The sequence below is a fragment of the Lissotriton vulgaris genome, chromosome 9 (assembly GCF_964263255.1).
Source record: "Lissotriton vulgaris chromosome 9, aLisVul1.2, whole genome shotgun sequence".
Classification (NCBI taxonomy): domain Eukaryota; kingdom Metazoa; phylum Chordata; class Amphibia; order Caudata; family Salamandridae; genus Lissotriton; species Lissotriton vulgaris.
Genome location: NC_141697.1, coordinates 115,680,865 through 115,687,610, shown reverse-complemented (window position 1 = coordinate 115,687,610; position 6,746 = coordinate 115,680,865).

The window sequence follows — 6,746 nt, the reverse complement described above, 5'->3', positions numbered from 1 at the left end:
AATCTCCCTAGCTCATTATTCCCACCAAGATGGGCGCCAACTGGTCTAGGATAGAAAAAGGTAAGATCCACAATACCAATCCTGCCACTGCTAGTGCTCCAGCCTGGCCTCGTGAACAATCCTACCACCCTTGGATCTTGAAAGTTAATTATAATACATTCACCCCCCAGGTTTTTCGGGGTGCATCCTATCCAATTAACCCTTCTTACCCCGATAATTAAACCATCCACTTCCCCTGGCAATGGTCTATTAACCCTTAACCAGTGCATAACCTTATTTTTTAACATCTGGTAGGTTTCTCTTTGTCCTACCAATAGAGGTGGGACATTGGTAAGAATAGCCACATAGGGATAGGAATCCGGAGTAAGATTTATTGGGGGTATCCTAGTTGGAGGTTTTGTCACACAGGGTGTTGGTCGGCTATGTTCTGGGACAACAGGGCGTGGAAGGGGAGCATTCTTTGATACCAAGGAAGCCTTATTTTTCCCAGAAATATCGTTACCACCACTTACAGAACCACCCCTGTTTTGAACTTGTGGAACATGGGACTTGTTTGTTCCAACACTGTTTTTACAGGAATTTCTATCATTGCTAACCAAAGGTCCCTGGCAAGTTATCAGGGTACTTGGTAGGGGTTGGGTAAGATTACTAACAGGGGTGATATTTTTTGGGCATTCCTTGCTACCTTCGGCCACCATACTATGGGGCTTGGTTTTCCCACAATTGCTTTTGCTTAGGATGGTTGGCGATTCGGTAGTAGTCTTACTACTTTGTCCCTTTCCCCGTTGACCAGTTGCAATACTAGCAACGGGAGGATGTAATTCAACCGAGGGGGCACCTCCATCTCGCTCAGCTAATTGCTGGTGGATCATATTCTCACCCGTTTTAAGACAGGACTTAATTAAAGATTTAGTTGAAAAGAAATTATCTAGACTAGCCTGCTCTAGGTGGTCTAGCTGATCAGCTAGCTTTTTAAGTCTGTCTTCAAAGGGGTTCAGAAGGGACCGTATTAATTTTTCCAACTCCAAGAAGAGTTGCGGCTTAGATGGTGATGTCCCAGGGGATGCTATAACTATGGGATCTGAGCCTGATGGTAGTGGTGTCCCAGGGGATGCTATTACTATGGGATCTGAGCCTGATGGAACAGCTTCTCCCTCTCCCATTGATGGCCCAGTAAGGTTATTCCCAGTAATATCACGAGGTCTTGTACATGTCCCTAGTTTCCTGTATTTTTTTGGAGGCTTTGGAGCATGACATTTCTTTGTAACTACACTCCTTTTCCTTTTGGAGCAGGATTTGGGTTTTGCAACATGTATTAGAACACTGGGTTGAGTTGTAGGCTGTTGCCCAGTGAATGGATTAATAGGAACATTAGGAGGGGTTGCAGGCAAAGTAGAGGTTACTATTTCCAAAGGAAAAGTAGCCAATGGCTCAATTATTGGGGGAGAAAGGTGTGGGATTTCCTGTGCAACAGGCAGCGTGATGGATGATAAAGGCGTGACCAATGATGGAAAACTTTGGTTTGGACGTTTGTCAACAGGGGTTTTTAGAAGCTCAATGGACAACCTGCGTCCCGCACGTCTTTCTGCCAGGGCGATTTCCCTATCAATATCCTGAGGCAGCCGTTTAAAATAGGTATCTAGGGGGCCCATAATAGCAGCCCCTGACTCATTCAAAGAGGGCAGCAAGGTTGGAGTGTTTGTGGAACAAGCCATATTAGCCACCCTTTTACCACCTCAAGTTAGGTCACTAACACTACCACAAATGACAGAAATAAAATACCAGTTCAGTACATGTCAGTGGGGTGGCCCTGCCCGGCCTCCTTTGGCCCCTGACGGCCACAGACGGTCCTGCCCTTGTCCCGGGCTTCTCCCGGCGCCCTCCCGCGTGCTCCCGCGCAGCGGGACTCGCCAGTTGGTGATATACTAACTAGGAAGGAAGAGGAGGAGCCTGCAGGAAGAGCGTCCCAGCTAGTAACAATTGGGGGTTGTAGGCGCTCCTGGGACTTGTAGTCCTGCGCCCACAACACGCTCGCAGCCCTGCACGTCCAGGCACCCAGAGGCAATGTTCCAGCAGTTGTAATGTTCAGAGGTGGCCTCAAGCGAAGCGGGACCCGCGCAGCGGGTTCCGCGAGCAGTTTCCAAGGGATGCAAGGAAGAGTTTAAAAGCACAACAAACCCTGCGTGGAGACAGCAGCAAAAATGTGGACAGTGATTGGGGGCAAAATTACTATTCTAATTTCGTTGTGTACTTACCTCAGGGAAGTTCTGTACAGTGGTGGGGGCACAATTGCTATTTTTTTATTTATTTGGTTGATTTATAAAGCGCACAGCTACCCAAGAGGGTCTCCCGGCGCTGGACAAGGCGGAGGCAGAGCCACACAAGCGCAAGGCAACAGGCCGAGATAAAAATCATGCTTGGTCGCTAAAAAGAAAAGTTTTTAAGTTCTTGAGGAAAGCTAGCAGAGATCTTAGGAACTCTCAGTTCCTAAGATTAATTGGAGAGAGTTTAGGGCCGAGGTATGAGAAAGAGCAGTCACACATACGAACTGGACAAAACCTGGGAACTGAGCACAGAGGGAGGTTGGAAGATCTCAAATGTCGAGCATGCAAATAAGGTGTTACAAAACCTTGGATATAAGAGGGAGCCACGCTAAATTTTGCCTGATACATGTAACATAGAGCCTTAATCTCGATGCGCTTGTTCACTTTGAGCCAATGTATTTGCTGGAGCAGGGGTGAAGCAGAAGCACATCTAGGCAGATCAAAAAGAAGACACACTGCAGGATTCTGAATTACCTGCGGACTGGAAACAAGCATCCTAGGCCTGGTTTCGGGCTATCAGCCCTCATCAGCCAGGATAGCTTCATTCCAGTGGCATGGAGAGCATAGGACCCACGTCTGTGCAGCATTCTGTGGTGGTGCACATTCTAGGGGTCGCCTTAATCAAGCCTTTGTGCTTGCAAACCTTCATGGTTTGCTTTTTCCTACTGTGGTGTCCGGCTTACTGGAACTGTCATCTGCACATTGGTGGCTGCACTGTTCCTCCTCATTAGGGTGAAACTGCCTTTTTTTTGTGCAGCACATCATTTGCAAAATATATTTCTGGTTCAAATTGACTATTTTTACTTTTTTGGGGGGGCTTCAGGTCTCAGCTGCCCCAGAAGGCAGCCTTCTTGGGTGTAACTGACGTTTGCCTGGAGCACATAGGAGGCAGCCCCATCACTTGGGACTGCTCACTATTCTTGTGCTTTTGCCAATTGCAAGACCTCCTGTTTTCCGAAATTGTGCTAGAGGTGATTGGGCATGTTCCAACGGTGTCCTCCTGTGCCGACCCGGCTCCCGCTGTAATTCCAGTCACCAGGTAGTAGTAGAGATGTCCTCCGCTAGTACAAAGCTGGCTGTGCTCTGTGCGGCAAGCACTTTTGAATGAAGCATGCTTATTGTTCATTTCCTGGCAGCATTGCATTCTTTGAGCGAGCGAGCGAGCGCGCTCCATGAACGAAATCAGCCCCCACTGCAATTAAATCAGCCCCCAGCTCGGCAGCATTCCAAACTGCCCGGTAGCCAGTCCGGCCCTGCTGATTAGGAACATTGCATGTGCTTACAAAAACACACAAAAATACAAAATCTAGGGATTTTTTGTATTTGTATGCTTAAAAATGAGAACGATCGAATGCTGTTGATTATGTTGGCAATGATTACAGCATGTAAAGGCTATGTATGGTGTTGTGTGTGATTTCAGTTAACAGTACATCATGGTTGAGTGCTGAAATATGCACCTTTTGTCAGGAAGCTGATCGAGATACCACTTAACCTGTTTCCCAGCGAACAGCAGGGGTGATGTACGAGGCTACATTACCTTCTCCCCCCTGTGGTATCTCCTGCAAGTAAGAAGTACACAGCAAAGGGAACAAAGGGATTAAAGTAATAAACAGAGACAGCAGTGGTGGATACAACTGAGGAGAGTCATCCACGGAAGGAAGGTACCAGGTATGTTCTCTCTACAACAGGCAGTATAGTCCCATGTAACCTGCAGTAAGACAAAAAGAGAGACACGTTGTACAATCTCTGTACGCTCCTCTTTCCTATAGCTATGGTCAATGAAGGCTATGGACACACACACGTACTTCCACCACATGCTTCAGTCATCCAAAGAAACAAAAAAAAATAGGTGCAATAAAAAAATAGAAATGAAATACTACTCCCACAGGCATGAAGTACCAGCAAAAAACAAAGTTAGTCTCTGATAGGAGTCTCCAGCAACGTTTGAAATGATGGGAGAGAGTACACTGTACCTAGCTGAATAAAGGGCAAGCAAAGCATCTGTGCTTCATCACGTTCTGTTACAGACTCAGAACGCAACCCAGAATAGGGAGTTGGCACTGGTGTCTATGGCCGAGATACCCGCCACCCCCTCTCAACACAAATCCCCAAGGATGGGAAGACGGAAACGGTTCTGAGTTTTTGGAAGGCGGGAAGGGAGTTACCCTTCCCGGCCGTATTTATTAAAAATATGAAACAAAATTAAAACATTAAAATAACAGTTTCATATCATGTACAATTTCAGTTATACAGTACGATGTTCTTGGCTGACCTTAACACATCTCTAATACAAAGGTTCTCCTAGCCGATACTAAACATCCTGCAAATGCATTTCTGAACATTGAAATTGTACATCCTAACGTTACGGGCCAACGGCAAGGTCGTAACCGGTGTCAGATCCCCACTACCAATTCCCCCCTCACTTGTGAGGGGCGGGCGCACAGAGGACTGTACCTCTGTGCCAACTTCCAATTTCCCTTGCCTTAGCGGGGGCCCCCTGTTAACTCGACGCCATCTTAGTGGTCGTCCGAGGACTCGTGTGAGGTGTCTAGAAGGTAGCGTAGACCCCCCTCCCACCCCACACAACTTACCACACCTGCCGTCGCAGATGTCCGGGCCCCGGGAAATTCCAAGGAGGGGTCCGTATCCCCTCCTACCCAGTGAAGGGGCCTATGGCCGCCTTCCCTTTCGGCGTCCCATCCTTAGATGGGACCGCCTCCCGTTTGAGGGGCCAATGGCCGCCTCCCCCCGGGCGCTCCCATCCGTAATGGGTGACGCCCAAACCTCTAGGGATCTTCCAATTACTGCTCACCGATCATGACCTTACCGCCCGACCAAAAAATAAATACGACATTTTTAAACTAAGCTAACGAAAAGGAAATTACATTCAAACTATCTCACTACTGAGCATCACCATTAAACTTATTCGCAAACATTTCAGCTAAGAAAACATGTTTAACGAAAATCATCATTTATTATACCGACATTACTAACTTCATTCGAAGACAACCTGTAAAGGAAACCAACTCTACTGAGCATCATCATTAAACTTATCCGCAAACATTTCAGCTAATGGGAACATGTTGGAAACGAAATTATTCTTTATTATACACACATTATCAACTTTATTCCAAGGCAACCTGTAAACGAAACCAATTCACGTCAATCAATTTTTTATTCCAACAAATCGCTGTCAACAGGGGCTGGTGGGTGGGTCAAAATTGGCTCTTCGTTCCGTCTCGAGCTCACGTGTGACGCGTGGGTGCAGCTTCAGAGCACAGGAACAAGAGGATGCTTCCTTGGCTTGTCGCTCCTTTTATCCTTCGTCGGGCGGGCGTAGACCCTCCTCCAAACCGCCCCCCGGGCGTGGCTGGCGGTGTTGGTGTCTAGGACAACCCCTTCTTGGGCGGGAAAAGGCGCGCCCCGGCTATGCCGCTTCGGGCATACCAGCCGTGACACGCCTCCCGCCCAAAATGGTTTCCCGGGGAGATCGGGGTTACTCCACCATACGTTCGGGGGGACCGAGTGGTCGCCCCTTTCCATATGGCCGAGATACCCGCCACCCCCTCTCAACACAAATCCCCAAGGATGGGAAGACGGAAACGGTTCTGAGTTTTTGGAAGGCGGGAAGGGAGTTACCCTTCCCGGCCGTATTTATTAAAAATATGAAACAAAATTAAAACATTAAAATAACAGTTTCATATCATGTACAATTTCAGTCATACAGTACAATGTTCTTGGCTGACCTTAACACATCTCTAATACAAAGGTTCTCCTAGCCGATACTAATTATCCTGCAAATGCATTTCTGAACATTGAAATTGTACATCCTAACGTTACGGGCCAACGGCAAGGTCGTAACCGGTGTCAGATCCCCACTACCAATTCCCCCCTCACTTGTGAGGGACGGGCGCACAGAGGACTGTACCTCTGTGCCAACTTCCAATTTCCCTTGCCTTAGCGGGGGCCCCCTGTTAACTCGACGCCATCTTAGTGGTCGTCCGAGGACTCGTGTGAGGTGTCTAGAAGGTAGCGTAGACCCCCCTCCCACCCCACACAACTTACCACACCTGCCGTCGCAGATGTCCGGCCCCCGGGAAATTCCAAGGAGGGGTCCGTATCCCCTCCTACCCAGTGAAGGGGCCTATGGCCGCCTTCCCTTTCGGCGTCCCATCCTTAGATGGGACCGCCTCCCGTTTGAGGGGCCAATGGCCGCCTCCCCCGGGCGCTCCCATCCGTAATGGGTGACGCCCAAACCTCTAGGGATCTTCCAATTACTGCTCACCGATCATGACCTTACTGCCACAGGCCCGGATAGTTGACCGGCTATCCGGACCCCCCACAAAACTCCTACTTAAAGGTCATGGCTACAAATTCTTTAACCAAGCTATGAAGTCTCCTATAAGTAAATCATTCCCCACC